The following is a 17,395-nucleotide window of genomic DNA, read 5'->3' as shown; positions in this document are numbered from 1 at the left end:
TATAATGAAGGGATTTCTTCTGGGAAGCAATTTAGCTATATGCATTAAGAATCTTTTTGGGGTTCCTGGATGGCTCAGTTGGTTAAGCATCCGACTTCAGCTCAGGTCATGATCTCAGTTTGTGGGTTCTAGCCCTGCGTCAGGGTCTCCCTCTCTCTCTGCCACCCTGCTTGCACTGTCTATCTCTCTCAAAAATAAATAAACATTTAAAAAAATCTTTTTAAAAAATTATTCCTTTGACCCACTGATTTCATCTTGGGAATGTACTCTAAGAAAATAATCCTAAATTAGAAAAACAATGTGATTTTTTTCTCTTTCTCACAAAGACAATCTTTCAACATCATTTATAACAATAAAAAATTAAAAATATCCTAAATTGACAATAATAAGGGTATGGTAATAACTTATGGCTCATCTACTTTATAGACTATAGTAAGGTCATTAAAACGATTGTGAAGATTTTACAATAACCAAAAACAACTGATTTGCTTATAAGAGCATTACAGTGACTAGCACAGAATATAAAAATTACACATACAATATAGTCTCAATCATATAAAATGTATATGGTAAAAAAAATTGAAAGGAAATATACTAAAATATTAACGGGTTTTCTCAATGTGTAAAATGATGGCAGATCTTGTTGCTGGCCTTTGTACTATTGGATATTATCCAAATGTTTTGTAGGAATAACAATTACTTTATGGGGAAAAAAAACCTGTATATTTTCAAATGATTGGATTTACTAACCCAGATTAGATTAATAAAGAGCAACGAAAGGAAGTATTACCAGGAGATGCGGGAAAAAAATGTTTGGTACCTCCTTCTCCATAGAGCTTCCAAGGACTATTGTTTGACTTTTCGTGGATACAATTAAACAAATGTAGATTTTAAAAGTATTTGTGTAAACCTCTAAGGAACCCACTAGCAGAACCAGAGGAATGCCGACCTTCTAAAATCACAGTAGAAAATAAAAGCAAACAAAACCAGGTCCGCAGAGCAAATGACAAAACGGAAAAGAAATAGCATGCATACATGAAAACAGAGGCACAGAAACATGGCACTAGTGAGACTAAGCCCTGTAAGTTTAGTTATTAAATTTAGTTTCTCTGTTAATAGAAAAAGATTCTCAGATTGTGTTAAAAATTAAAATCCAATACTTTGCTGCTTATAAAAAATACATCTAAATGAAATAACACAAAAAGACTAGAAAAGACAGGATGGGTACAAATGTAGTAAGCAAGCTTGCACTATATTAGAGATAGCATTAGTAAGTTAAAATAGAATTCAAGCCAAGAAATTTTAAAGGTTATTTTGATTTAATACAAACATTAGATACCCCTTGTGCTTGCAATAGACACAAGCAATTCACAAAGTGGAAAATAGGATTAGTTAATTGTGGGAATGTAGTCGAAACACCACCTCTCTGGTATCTGGTTTTCCTCTCCACCCTGAGCACAAGGGAAAACCATTCCAGGTTACTTGCAGTGAGAGGCGGCCATGTTTCCAGGTATAGACGATAGAACTGGAGCAAAAATCAGGCGTGTCCCATCCAGGCCAGGGATCTGAGAGTCTGTGTGCCACCGGCACACTCCCCTCCTTTAACAGGGATTACAAATGCCACACAATAATGTGAAGCTACAAGATGCGAGTAACATGATCTCCCAGTCACTACAAGGAGCCCAGCTGCCTTCTAAGGTGGTAGGTACACTGGCGCTGGACTTTGCATGCAGAAAAAAAATCCGATGTTTTTTTTAACCCTCTGAAATTGGGTGCTTTATTTGTTATTTATAGCCTGTCCTGTCTTAATTAATACAATAGAGAAATGGCAAATGGCCCAAATAATCAAGAAATTGAAATTATGGGGTGCTTGGGTGGCTCAGTCGTTAAGCCTCCGACTTCAGCTCAGGTCACGATCTCGCAGTTTGTGAGTTCAAGCCCTGCGTCAGGCTCTGTGCTGACAGCTCAGAGCCTGGAGCCTGCTTTGGATTCTGTGTCTCCCTCTCTCTCTGCCCCTCCCTTGCTTATGCTCTGTCTCTCTCTGTCTCAAAAATAAATAAAACATTAAAAAAAATTTTTTTTTAATAAATAAAAAATTTAAAAAACAAGAAATTCAAATTAAACAATGAGGTACCACTTTCCATATGTTAAACTGGAAACAGCAACAACAACAACAAACAACTTTAAATACTAATACCCAGTGCATTGGAGGGAAAAGACAATCTTTTCAATAAATTAGGCTGTCAGATACCCACATGAGAAATATATTCCAGATGGATCGTAGATCTAAATATGAGAATAAAAAATAAATCTTTAAAAAAAGAACATAGGGAAATCTCTTTATGACCTACAGGTAGGCAAAGGTTTCTTAAATAGGACATAACATGTGCTGACCATAATGAACAAATTTGACAGATTAAACTATATTAATATAATCACCCAAAGACTCTTGATCACCAAAAAACTCAATTTAAGGTAATGAAAGCAAACATAGAGTAGGAAAATATACTCTCAATACATATATCTGTAAAGGACTTATATTCAGAATATGTAAAACAACAACAACAACAAAAGTGTCCTACAAATCAATAAGGAAAAGACAAACAATATAGTAGAAAAGTGGACCAAAAAACTTGAACAATTACTTCACAAAAAAGAACATCCAAATGGCCAAAAAACATATGAAAAGATGGTAAACATGTTTAGTTAATGAAGAAATGCAAATTAAAGCCAATGAAATGCCACTCACCAGAAAGGCTAGAGTGAAAAAGACAAAATGTCAGCTAGTACGTGGAGCGTTGGGATCTCCCACACACTGGTGGGAGTGAAAAGTGATACCCTTAGAAAACTGAGGGCAGTATAACTACCAAAGCTAAACATTATCCATCAGTTCTATTCCTAGGTATACTCCCAACAGAAATGCATACATAGATGCATCAAAAGACATCTACAAGAATTTCATAAAGCAGCACTGCTGATAGTAGCCCCAGACCAGAAACTACCCAAATGTCCACCAGAGTAAATATATTATGGAACACTCACACAATGGAATGCTCTACTACAGAAATGAGAATTAACGAACGACCACCGACAGTGACATGGATGAACTGTATAAACATAATGCTGAACAAAAGAAGATAGACAAGAAAAATTACATACTACATGATTCCATTCATATAAAGTTCAAAAACTGGTAAACCATTCTATGGTGTTAAAATTTAAGACAGTGGTTTGCCTTGGGGGTGTGTGAGGGAGACTTCTGAGATACTGGTAATGTTCTGTTTCTTGATTTAGGGTCAGGTTACATAGTGTGTTCACTTTGAAAATTCATCAAACTGTGCACTTGGATTTGTACATTTTGGTGCACATATATTTTACTTCAATAAAATGTAAAACCTATATAATAACAATATATGCATGCCACAAATGTATAATACCAAATTATGGCAAGTACCTAGTTAAACTTGCATTATTTGGGGGGAGGGGAGATTTTATTTTTAAGTGATCTCTACACCCAACGGGGGTCTTGAACCTACAACTCCGAGATCACATGCTCCACTGACTGAGCCATCTAGGCTTCCCTAAACTTTTATTTTTATACACTGGAATCAGCATAAACTGGTACAACCATTTTGGAAAGTAATTTGGATATAGATATACAACACACATTAACTATATAACACACAAATATATTCTCATTTCTGAAAATCCTTCCTAAGAAAAAAAATCCAAAATGTGGGGGGGGGGGGGGGGCGGGAGGGGAAACTATGAATAAAAATGTCTATCACAGAGCTAAAGTCAACTATATAGCATACCCTCTTGCTATATTTTTATTCAGCCACAGTTATGACTGCCTTGAAAACTCTCGTGAAACATGACAAAAGCTTTTGGTATAATGTCAGGTGAAAAAAGGAAAATGAAAATTGTATATACCCAATTATTATAATTGAAGATATGTTAGAAGAAAATAACTAGAAAGGAAAGCACACAAATGATACATGTACAACTTCCCTGCCTAGTCTCATCCACTCGTGTAACTCCAAGAATCACATATGTAATGATGACTCTTCAGTCTGTATCTCCAGCTCACACATCTCTCTTAAGCTCTAGGATTGGAGTTCCATGAGTCCCTCAATTTCTTTGTCCTATGTTTGTTATCTTGGGAAGAAAGGCAGCCAGGAGTAAGAACAGGGACAGGGATTCACTTATCCAAACGAAAGATCTGAGAGTCAACCTTGTTTGCCCTACTCCTCCCACCCCATATCCGCATCCTTTTACCATTCCCTAAGTCCACACTGTCTCCTCAAGAGCCCTTTGAATTCATCCCATCCATCCATCTATCCATCTATCCAACCTTCTGCCATTGCCTTTATCATTTCCCACCTAAATGATTGCAAAAGCTTTCAAACTAGTCTTCCCATCATGAGTTTCAGCCCTTTTCAGTCCAGCTGCTGTGGTTCTATTTGTAATACCAACTCTGAGTCTGCTTTTCCACTTTAAAATTCTACTCCTAAGTGATTAGATAAAGCTCAAACTCGCTAATATAGTCAATGTGATTCTTTTTATCTTTTTTATCTTGTCATCATCTGCCTGTCTTTCCAGTTTTATTCCTGGTTACTCCCTCATGAGAAGCCCACACTCCAGCCACACCAAAGTTATTACAGTGGCCAAACAAGTTATACTGTGTTTCCCTTCTCTTGCCTTTTCCCAGCTCAGAACTCTCTTCCCGCCACCCTCCCCCCCCCAACTTTTCCTGACCTCATTTGCCTGGCTCATCATCTAAGACTCAATTCAAAACTTACCTTGACTGGGAAACCTTTAGGAATCACATTTTTACATGGTTGGAATCATGGGCTATGCCCAATTTTCCATCTCGTTTTTCTCACTAAAATTAAAACGTGAGCAATTTTCCAGTTTGCCAAGGTACTCTTCATAATTATCATTTAATACCCAGTGTTAAGTTCTCTAGCTTCTCTGCTCCCTCAGTATACCGAATATAACCCTTATCAGATCACTTATTGCTTTTTTAAATTCTTTTTTTAAATGTTTATTTAGTTTTGAGAGAGAGAGAGAGACACTCAGCGAGAGCAGGGGAGGGGCACAAAGAGAGGGAGACACAGAATCTGAAACAGGCTCCAGACTCTGAGCTGTCAGCACAGAGCCCGATGTGGGGCTCAAACTCATGAACCTCAATATCATGACCTGAACCGAAGTCGAATGCTCAACCGACTGAGCCATCCAGGCTCCCCTAGTTTTGTAATGTTTTTGTAAAGTATTAACTTCTTCTACTAGCCCCTGAATTACTTGAGGGCAAAGATTTTTGTTGTGTTTATTTCTATGTCCCCAGCAGAGTCTGCTGCCGAGTAGGAATTCACTGAATGAAAATGAACGACCAATTAATGGTGGCTGTGTTAGTCCAATAGAATGGGAGTAATAGTTTTTTGCTTTTTCTCAAAAACTCATACTTTTTGTGGCTATTTATTTATTTAGATTCACAATCTTAAAGAAAAAAGGAGTATATTTAGAATATAATTTTCAGTAATGTGATCTTTACCGTCTTCAATTATTTTTTTTAATTTTTTTTTTTAACGTTTATTTATTTTTGAGACAGAGAGAGACAGAGCATGAACGGGGGAGGGTCACAGAGAGAGGGAGACACAGAATCTGAAACAGGCCCCAGGCTCTGAGCTGTCAGCACAGAGCCCGACGCGGGCCCGAACCCATGGACCGCGAGATCATGACCCGAGCCGAAGTCGGACGCTTAACCGACCGAGCCACCCAGGCGCCCCTCAATTATTTTTGATTTATCAAACATCTCATGATTCCCAATTCTGTCTAATATGTGTATATACAATGAAGAAAGACTGAAAGAGCATTCGTTATCTCCTTTCTGTTTGTAATACAATCATCATGCCTAATTAACAGTTAACTCTCAGTCCTTATCTTACTAGTACTTCTAGCAGTATTTGACTCAGCTGATTACTCCCTCCTCCTTGAACCTCTGTCTTTATTTGACCTCTAGGACACCATCCTAGTTTCCTTCCTGCCTCAAGGGCTTCTTTTGATCTGTCAATCCTGTTGCTGAACTCTCTGCCTCCTCTTCTGATCCACTAAATGTTGGAGTCCACCAACGGTTAGTTCCTTGATTCCCTTCTCTTCTTGTCTCATCCCTTCTCTTCCTACTGTCAGCTACCTCCTTTCCTTTGGTCTTGGTTCTTGAGCCTGGCTATACATTGAGTCACCAGAGAACCATTTTGTTTGTTCGTTTTTTTGTTTTTGAGAGAGAGAGAGAGTGAAAGCGAGAGGGGGGCAGAACGAGAAAAATCTTAAACAAGATCCACACCCAGGGCAGAGCCCATGGCCGGGCTGGATCTCACGACTGTGAGATCTTGACCTGAGCCAAAATCAAGAGTCAGGCACTTAACCAACTGAGCCACCAAGCACCCCAAGAGAAACTTTTTAAAGCATATCAAATCCAGTGTTGAGGATCATATTGGGTGTGTTTAAATACCATCTTCATGCAAATTAGTTGAAAATATATGTCCCCAGCCATGACCTTTCTTTGAACTTCAACCTCAAATATCCAACTAATTCTCATCAACTTCTTTTGGCCTAATAATTAGCATATCCAAAACTAAACTCTTGATTTTTGCCCTCCAAATCTTCACATTCTATAAATGGTCCCACAACTTAGTAGTTGCTCACACCAAAACTCTGGGAATAATTTTTGATTCCACACTCTCTTCACTTTCCATGTAATTCAGTCCTGATCTGCTGCACATGAAAAGTATCTTCTAAATTTTACCATTTCTCCTCTCCTCCAAAGCTACTGCCCTAGCCTAGGCTATCATCATCTCTCACAGGTAATCATCCTTCCACTCCTGGATTCCTACCTTTCATTTCCCACACAGCAGCCAGAGAGATCTCAAAAATTATAAAGTTGATCATATCATTCTACTTAAAAATTTTTAATGTTTATTTACTTTTGAGAGAGAGAGAGACAGAGACACAACAGGAGTTGGGGAGGGGCAGAGACAGAGAGAGACACAGAATCTGAAGCAGGCTTCAGGCTCCGAGCTGTCAGCACAGAGCCCAACGTGGGGCTTGAACTCATGAGCGGTGAGATCATGACCTGAGCTAAAGTCGGATGCTCAACGGACTGAGCCACCTAGGCACCCCAATCATGCTTAAACCCTTGCTTAAAACCCTTCAGTAGCTATCTTCATGCTTCCAAATTTAGTCTACAAATGACCTGGCCCTGTCTAGATATCCAGCCCTCCTCTTGCCCCCCTGTGCCTTGCTTGCTCTGCTGCACACGACATTGGCCTTCTCAAAGTTCTTCCTTAAACAGAGCAAGCACACTCCCAACTCAGGACCTTTTGTTTTTGTTTTTGTTTTTGTTTTTGTTTTGTTTAAGTAAATTCTACCCTTCAGTGTGGGGTCTGATCATGAGTGCATGCTTTGCCAACCGAGACAGCCAGGCGTCCCTCACTTCAGGACTTTGCCCTTTGTTTCCTCTGCCCGGAAAGCTCCTCCACCAAAACTTAACATGGCCTATTTCCTCACTTCATTCAGGTCTATGCACAAATGCTCCCTCCTCAGTAAAGCCTCCCTCAACCACTCTATCTATAGTACAGTTCTCCCTCTGACCAGCTGTATTTTTCTTCAGAGTTCTTCTTCACCACCTGAAATTATATTATATATAGATATTCTTTCTTTGTGAATATTCTGTATTTTTCACTCTAGAATGCAAGGTCCCGGAAGGCTGACTTTTATTTGTTTACATCTGGTTTCCCAGCATCTAAATCAATATCTGTTGTTACATTTAACATATCTGAAACTGGGATGCCTCTTACAATTAATGGCACGATATAGCGAAATTAGCTGTGTTTCTTTTTCTTTGTATAATAGAAAATAAAAGTGTATGTTATAGTCAACATATTTTACTTTTTTCCCTTTTAATTTTATTGTGATATAATTGACATGTAGCACTGTATAAGTTTCAGGTGTACTGCATGGTGAATTACATATATTGTGAAACGATTACCACAGTAAGTTTAGTTCACTTACATCACTCCATATACCTACAAAGAAAAAGAAAGAAAGAAAGAAGGAAAGGAAAGGAAAGGAAAGGAAAGGAAAGGAAAGGAAAGGAAAAAAAAGTTTTTCCGTGTCATGAGAACTTTAGGATCTGCCCTGTTAGCAACTTTCATACATATGATACAGCAGTGTTACTAGGTCACCACGCTCTTAGTACATCTTCAGTACTTATTTATCTTATAACTCAAAGTTTGCACTTGTGACCCCCTTCATCCAACTTCCCCATGTCCACCAAGAGTCAATGCATTTTAGGCTCCATGAAATATGGCGGTAGGCACTCAATAAATAACATAATGGGTTGGGAACACTGAATAAACATATAAACAATTAGAATAAATATGGGGTGCCTGGGTGTCTCAGTAGGGTAAGTGTCTGACTCTTGATTTCAGCTCAGGTCATGATCTCACAGTTTGTGGGTTCGAGACTTGGGTGCTTGGGATTCTCTCTTTCTGCCCGCACTCACTCTCTTTCATAATAAATAAACTTAAAAAAATGTTAATATGCCTGGGCCCCAAAAATTATATCCAGGTTCCCATATACATAGAAGAAATGTACCATAGGAAAAGGAGATTTTTGTTGTTGTGAAGGGGACAAAAAGCCCTGGGTTAACCTCAAACACTATTGTGGGATCCCTTGGCAGGCAGACCCTAGGTGGTCTTGAGGGTAGAGGGAGAGTCACTAGAGACATCAAATTTGAAACAGAACTGGTCATCAAAGAAAAAGAAGTATCAAAGATACTGGAGAAAGTTGTGTCCAAAACCTGTCTCTTCTCAACTAATAAAGTGATGCAAGTACAGCACTTTTTGGGCTCCATGTCATTTCTGAATAAAGATATCCCCAAAAGGACATGGGAGCATCTCCTCCCAAGGGTATAGGGCATTTTTAAAACAAAAATATTTTTATATTAATAGCACCAATGTTTTATTAGCTAGCATGTTTTAATGCTTACCATATGCCAGGCACCATGTAGTGTTTACATGCATTATCTAATTGGATCCTATCAATAAACTCTACGTGATAGGTACTATTGTAATCCTTATTTTACAAATGAGAAAACAGAGGCGTGGAGGGATTGCAGAACTTGTCGAAAGTCATGCAGGGATAAGGGAAGAAACCAGAGGGGCAGCTCCGTCAGGTAAGTGTCCCCGACTGACTCTTGATTTGGCTGGGGGCATGATCTCAAGGTCGTAAGATCGAGTACTGCATCGGACTCTATGCTCGGCATGGAGCCTGCTTGGGATTCTCTCTTGCTCCCTCTGTCTCTTCCCCTCCCCTGCTAGCACTTTCTCTCTCTCTCTCTCTGTCTCTCAAAATAAATAAATAAACATTTTTTAAAATGTGTTTAAAAAAGAAAAAGAAAAGAAACCAGAATAGGGACCCAGGTCTTCCTTGAGGCCAAGGTCCTTGCTCTCAACTGTTCTGCACACTGACTTTTATTTATTTCCATTTCCAAAGACTATGCTTCTTAATTTCTGGATGAAATGTCATGGAGCTTTCGATTATGGACAGGAGCTGAAGGGGCGTGTGCTCTTTAGCTTCTCACCCTTTTCTACTTCGTGACCATCTTTCTTCTTCTATAAAGAAGAAACATAAGAGAAGGCTTGGGTACAGGCAAACTTTGTGACAACAGTGGTAACAGAAGCTCTAGAACAGGCAAAAAAAAACAAAAACAAAAACAAAAAACAGTGAAAAGATAACTCCAAGGCTGACAATCATAGTAACCAAGACATATTTAAGTAAACCATTAGCTGAAATGGATTGAGAATCAGTCAGCTTTATAAGGAAAACTACCGAGAAACCAAAGATCTTACTTGTCCAAGTGGAGTCAAACAAAGCTGTTGTAATGCATATTGCTTTTATTCTTTTTGTTAAACATTTATAGACTTATTAAGCTGAAGAAATATCAAGTGGGGTTCAGCTTTGTATCACTTGCCTGGTTTGGGGTATGAGTTTAACTAAACATTATCAAAACAGTCTTAATTTTCAAGTATTATGGACTTTTTACACTGATGATTATCAAATTTTATATATACTTTTTATTACATTGGATAATTCCGTGGATTTTCAGTGCTGTAATATTGAATGACTCCTTCCAAGGTTCTGAGGTAGTTTGCACCTGCTCTAGTTACAGCTTTTTATAGCTTCGTCTAAAGATGGATTTGAGACTATTCTAATATTTATCGTTACACCAGAATGGGTCTTATATTCCATGTAAGAAGATATGGAATAGCAATTACCAACTGTATAGGGAAATTGGCAATGCTGCTGTGATGACAAGCAGAGTTGTAGTGGTGTGACCGATTTATTCATTTCCTTAATAACCTTCAGAGTTGTAATGAGTCATCCCTGTCTCTTATTCTAAATTATAGGGCACCCTTTTATTCCCAAACCAAATGAATATACATGATGGCATTTTTTTTCTTCCTCGCTCTCATTTCAAAGACCTAATTTTTCATAATCTAGCAGTTAAGAGAATCAGACAGACATGAGTTGGAATCCTAGCTAAGAGGGAGAAAAGGTTACAGAAGGTGTGGTTTCCTCCACTGCCCCCAACTCGTCCTCTAGACGTCTTTCAGAGGCTTTGAAACATGGCCAGGCTCTGCGGCCGTGAGTCTGACATTTAAGCAGCTAGCCCCTTCTATTCCTTTTACAAGAAAAAGAAGGAGGAGGAGGAGACGATGAAGTAGTTTTTGGTTTGACAATCAAGCACACAGTGTTTGCTTTATACATCAACTTCATTATTCACAAACGAGGAATTTTTTAAGGAGCCATTAAAGAACAGTCATCTGAGAAGGCAGGAAAACGCATCCACCTTCCAGGTCCCAGTGTGTTAGTAAGTGGTGTTTGTCATAGAAATTAAAATGCTGAGCTGATGAGAAAGAAAGCCCCAGCGCATTATTAGCCGTTGTATCCATATTAATACCTTTCGTCTTGAGCATGGATAATTGAAATCACAGATTAGCAACATAGTAGTGCTGCAAACTAAGGAGACCAATTGTTTTCTCTTATGATTCCTGGAAACAGAGGAGGAACTGTGTGGGCTGAGAAGATTGCAACATGTTTTAACTTGTTGCTTCAGTAGCACACAAGGCTGTTCTACACTGGCTTGAAGATGAGTGACTGTTATTTAGACAAAGACTTGAAACCCAGTTTTCCGTCATGTAAATTTTGCAAATGAGTCACTTGACATATTAGAAAGATTATGTGGGCATAAAAACAATGGTAAGAAGAAGTATTTTTTACTTTATCACAAAGTCCAAAGCTGGAGAAGATGCCTCTCATGACATATATAAAACTATAGGCCTAATGAAAACGTTGAAAAGTTCAGGGATGATTAACTCTGATAATGATGACTGAGAAATTATATTTAGATCAAGGAATAGATTCATTCTGTAAGAAACCTGGAGCACAAGAGAGTTTTTGTTTGGATTGCGAACAAAAACAGTAAAGGTCTGCCATTTGTTCTGATCTTTCAACAGAAGCCAGAAAAATTACTGTCTCATTAAGGAAAATAGTAGCTGAAACAAAATATGGTGTTTCTTTTATGAACTGGAAATAAAACATCAAAGTTGATGGTGTAAAACTGTAACGTCACCAAGACCCCTAAATTGTCAGACTCACAAGTGAAGGCAATGTTGATTTGTTTCTTGACTTCAACTAGTATGAATCATTCTGTGTGCTTAAGCAATGAGGTGTAAATATAAAGGCTCTGAAAAATTAATGAGCAGCTGAGAAATCCAAAGTCAAAAGCTGAGCCAACGCTTGAACCCAAGTGCTCTAAAGTCTTCATATGTCTCCAGAGCTGATCCTCCACCATGTTAGCAACATGGTTAACTTCAAGGTTCTAGGTCCTCACCTCTTTCCATTTCTTCCTAATCAGTCAGCTGCCTCTGGCTTCACTTCCTACGTTGTCCAGCCAGATCCCACAATCCATCCCTTCAACTCCACTCTTGCCAAGACAAGCAACTTCATATTTTTTTTGAAAGATTATTCACAGAACCCACTCTGGATCAATCCAACCATTGTCTTCTCCCTCATACACCTAAAATCTAGAGAAAAAAATCCTCAGACTATCAAAGATTAATGTTACTAATGGATATATCTGGGGATAGGGCTATGGGGAAATTTCACTCTTTTTTTTTTTTAAGTTTATTTTTATTTATTTTGAGAGAAATAGAGAGAAAGAAATAGGGAGGGACAGAGAAAGAGGGAGAGAGACAATCCCAAGAAGGCTCTGCACTGTCAGCACAGAGCCCAACGTGGGGCTGGAATTCATGAACCGTGAGATCGTGACCTGAGCTGAAATCAAGAGTCAGACACTTAACCGACTGAGCCACCCAGGCACCCCATCCATCTCGTCTACCCAATTCAAATGCCAATCACAAGTCGGGGTTGTTACCTGTACTTCTGACCAACTGGCTATAAATCAGAGGTTCCGATAACCCCCCCCTAGGAACAATTACTTTCCTAGAGCAGTTCACAGAACTCATAGGAACATTTACTTGTGTTTACTAGTTTATTATAAAAGGATAACAGCCACATGGAAGAGATGCATATGCAAGGTATGTGGTAAGAGGTGAGAAGCTTCCATGCTCTCTAGGTGTACTACTATCCCCTCAACTCCGTGCATTCACCAACTGAACTCCATCCTTGAGGTTTTTATGGAGGTTTCATTATCTGGGCATGATTAATGAAATCATTGGCCATTGGCAATTGATTCAACCTCCCACCCCTCTCCCAGCAAGAGGTCAGAAGGGTGGGACTGAAATTTCCAACCTCCTAATTGCCTGGTTGGTTCGCCCTGGCAACCAGCCCCCATTCTTAGGGGCTTTCCAAGTCACCTGCTGTTGAAAACAGTTTGTAATGAACACCAATACACCTTTGTCACTCTTATGACTTAGGAAATTCCAAGGGTTTTAGGATCTCTGGGCAAAAAAAAAAAAAAAAAAAAAATGGGATGAAGACTAGATATACATTTTTTATTATAAATCCTAATATCACAAACACATAAACCTGGAGTCGATCCTTTTGCTATAAAGAATATCATTGAGACATTGCCAAACTTGAATAGGTTCTCTGAGCAAAAGATATATGGGAATTCTTTGCACAATTCTTGCAACTTTTCTGTAAGTTTGAGATTGTTTCAAAATAAAAGTAAACAAAACAACAACCTGATTTTCCATTTTTAAAATCACGAACCATTGGATACATATACATAAAAAATGAGTTTAAAGTATATATAAGTTATGACATTAAAAATAAAAATAAGTGTCTATGAATTTACCACTCAATTTGCGAAATAGAACATCAATAATATTAAAGTTCCCAGCATGTTCCTCTCTACCTCACCCCTCTGTCCAGGAAGCACTATCCTGAATGTATTTTATTATTTCTTGCTTTCTTCAAAGATTTAGTGCATATATAGAAATTCCTAAGTAATATTTTCTAATAACTACAGGAGTTTTGCTTTCCCTTCCTTCTTTGTTTATTGATTATTTTTATTTCTTCTTTAAATCATCTGTTTTATCCTTTGCTCATTTTTCTGTCAGGTTGGGCTTTATCCTTATTGGTTTGGAAGTAATCTTTACATACTATATGAATATTATCTTTGTCTGTTATGTATGTTGCAAGTATTTTTTCCAGTCTGATGCTTGTCTCTTAACTTTGTAGGTTTTGTGGTGATTTTTATCATACAGATGTTTTGAATATTTATTGGATCAAGTCTGTTTCATAAATTTATTTATGACCACTGGGTTTCTTATCCTATCCAGGAAGGTCTTCTGCTTAAAGATATCCTCCTATATAGTTTTCTATATGGTTTTGGTAGTTTTGTTTGTTTTTATGTTTAGATCTTTAATTCATAAATAATTTATTCTTTGTTTATGGCGTGAGGTAGGGATCTAAATTGGCATCTTCTTCACCTGTGATAGGCAGAATAATGGTCCATAAAAGAGGGTGACACCCTAAACCCCAGCACCTTTAAATGTTACCTTACATGGCAAAAGAGATTTTACAGATGTGATTAAGGTTATGGAATTTGGAATGAGGAGATTACCCTGAATTATCTGGATGGGCCCAATCTAATAACAGGAATACTTAAAAGCAAAATTTTTCATGGCTATGGTCAGAGGGAAACATGACTATAGAAGAATGCTTACAGAAGTACAATGCTGCTGGCTTTGGAGATGGAAGAGGAGGCCAAGAATCAAGGAATAAGGGTGGCACTTAGGACTGGAAAAGGCAAGGAAATAAATTCTTATCTATAGCCTTCCAGAAAGGAAAGCAGTCCTGCCGACACCGATTTTAGCTCACTGACACCTATGTCGGACTTCTGACCTATAGAACTGTAAGATAATGAATTCTTATTGTTTGAGGGACCAGGTTTTTGGTAACTTATTAATTAGAAACTTAATATACCCCTCTCACCAACACCTTTTATGAAATATTCCATCCTGTTCTTACTAAATTAAAATGACAGATTTACTGCATAAATAATTCCCATGCACCTGTTGGTTTCTGAACTCTCTATTCCGATCAACTGGTCAGAATGAATCTTTTTTCCTGATCCAGAACCATATTGTTTTAGTTACTGTTACTTTATAATTTTTTTAATGTCTTGAATCCTTCCTCTCCTTTTAATCCCCACTCCTATCTCTTTATTTAAGACCTCATCATTCCTCTTTCCTCAAATCTTAATAACACTCTATCTCCAGTTTCACCCTCCTCCAGTTCATTTTCCATTATATTACTAGCATGATTTAAAATGCAAGTATTAGGGCACCTTGGTGGCTCAGTTGATTAAGTGGCCAACTTCAACTCAGGTCATGACCTCGTGGTTTGTGAGTTCGAGCCCCTCACTGGGCTCCATGCTGATAGCTCGGAGCCTGGAGCCTGCTTCAGATTCTGTGTCTCCCCCTCTCTCTGCCCCTCCCCTGCTCATGCTGTCTCCTTCTCAACAGTAAATATTAAAAAAAATTTTTTTTAATGCAAATATCATCAGATTTCTACCCTTCAGGTCCTTTGTGGCCATCCTTCATCTTCAGCCGAAGTCCAAATTCTTTGATAAGGTACATAAAAATGGTATGACGAAGGATGTTGCCCATCTCACAGGGTCATCCCAACCCCTCTGCTCCAGACATCAAAGAATGTGAAGCTCACAGAGTGTACCACACTTTGCATCTTTGGAGCTTTGCACAGTGGCAGTATCGTAGCCAATGAGGTTTATCTGAGGCACGATTATTGCTAATTGAAAACTTTGTATCTTTGGATATGTTGCTGCTTCTTCATAGAATACCTTCCATGCCTCCTCCAAGCTAATTAGCACTGTACATTCAAAACTCAGCTAGAGCATCCAATTCCCTCGGCGAACCTTCTGCATTCTTCACTGGTAGACTGAGCTAGTGCCCCTCCTTTACCCTCCCAGAGCAGCACAAATATATCTCTTCTAGCCTGCACTTACACATTTTGCAATTGCACTTGTTGGTTTGCTTGTCTACCTCCCTCACTAGATAGTGAACTCCTTAAAGGCAGGAATTGTCTTTCATTTATGTATCCCCAATGCTTAACAGAGTGCTAAAATCTTGTAATAATAAGAATATGAAAAATAGTGATATCAGGGGTACCTCTTATTAAAACCTGGGCTAAGTGCTCTTCATTATTCAATAACCACTAAGTGTCAGCTCATAATTTTGTGTTCCGTGAAACTGTTTTTAACTAAAAATAATATTGTCCAGCTTGTTCGCTTGCCTTATTCACAAGACTTGGCTACAAGCAACTTTGGGATGTTTCCAAAGGAAGAAAGTTTCCTATGTTGAACAAATTCAAAAGAACATGACTCAGGCTCTAAAAGTAATCCAGAAAAGAATTTCTAAAATATTTTGAATAGGAATGGTATTACTGGATTATTTTGATAGGAAGAACCCTGATTTAAATGCCTGTGAGAACCACCAGACTTGGTTAGGTGCCCCCACTCTGTGCTCCCATAGCAACGAACACAAACATTTAGCCAAGCACGTATCGTGTCATGTGGAAGTGATGTGTTTACTTATTTTTTTTCCCATTACCAGTGTTTTTCAATCAGGAGGACAATGCAGCCCCCTTCCCTGGCAGGGGTGTTTGGGAAAATTTTTGATTGTCATAATGACGGGAGAGAGATGCCCCTGTCATTTAGTGTCTACAAGCCAGAGATGCTGACTATCCTACATTGTGCAGGACGGTCTTGTACCACAAAGAATTCTCCTGACCCCATTAAGAAACTGACTTTATTTATCTCTGATTTCTCATTGGCTAGGAGAAACCCAGAACTAAAAGTCACTCTGAATGGAAACTACAAAGTAATGGGCACAGAACACCTTGTCATAATGTGTAGGTTATATGGGTTTAAATAATCAGATTACTTTGTAATCACCACTCATAGTTACTTCTATATTTCTGTATTATATAATTGTTGAAAGACAAATGATAAGAGAGTAAGGCCATTAAATCCAGATATTTCTTTTTCTTGTTTTGGTCCAAGTAAACTTTTCTAATAGAAATAGCAAAATAGCAAAATAAATAAATAAATAAATAAATAAATAAATAAATAAAATAATAAAATAACAATAATAAATAAAAGTTCATCTTTAGTATTTTGTTCCATCAATCCACCCATGTCAAGGCGTCTCCTTCATATTTTGGCATCCATCTGTAGAAACCTTCTCAATTTGGCACCACCAAAGAAAGACATCCTGGCCTGGATGTGTACACCTGATATTCCATTCCATCAGGGTCCAAGGGCGAATTGTTTAAACTGATAATCCAGGTGGATCCCAGATAATATGGCTTCCATATTACCTCTAAATTCCCTTCCAGCTTTGGGGCGCCTAGGTGGCTCAGTCGGTTAAGCATCTGACTTTGGCTCAGGTCATATCTCATGGTTCGTGGGTTGGAGTCCCATGTCAGGCTCTGTGCTGACAGCTCAGAGCCTGGAGCCTGCTTCAGATTCTGTGTCTCCCTCTCTCTCTGCCCCTCCCCCACTCATGCTCTGTCTCAGAAATAAACATTAAAGAAATTTTTTTTTAATCTACAGTATTTCACAAGTCCTTCCTAAATTTATTCATGACTCTAAGCCATTAGTGAGCACTTATGGTTTGTGCCAGTGCCATAAGTTGAAGGGCAAGAGAGAATTTTAAGGAGAAGGGGGCACAAGACCATTTCAGTCAAGGGAGATATTTTCCAGGCTGCTGGATTCTGGGTTTTTCTGATTATGATTTTTAGGAAACCTGTTTCCACCATTCCCTAGGTCCATTCCTTGCCG

At 38.4% G+C, this 17,395-nt stretch overlaps 1 protein-coding gene and 1 pseudogene across 1 annotated transcript in view; one reads left to right on the top strand and one right to left on the bottom strand.

Moving 5' to 3' along the window:
• TLK1 (tousled like kinase 1) overlaps nucleotides 1-17,395 on the bottom strand; it is a 190,750-nt gene that overhangs the window by 151,836 nt on the left and 21,519 nt on the right. The gene's annotated exons all lie outside the window — the stretch shown is intronic.
• Nucleotides 15,286-15,391, top strand: LOC128772825 (U4 spliceosomal RNA; annotated as a pseudogene).

This window comes from Panthera pardus, unplaced genomic scaffold (genome assembly GCF_024362965.1).
Source record: "Panthera pardus isolate Hobbes unplaced genomic scaffold, ASM2436296v1 HiC_scaffold_10, whole genome shotgun sequence".
NCBI classification, from domain to species: domain Eukaryota; kingdom Metazoa; phylum Chordata; class Mammalia; order Carnivora; family Felidae; genus Panthera; species Panthera pardus.
This window is presented reverse-complemented; position numbering and strand designations above follow the sequence as displayed.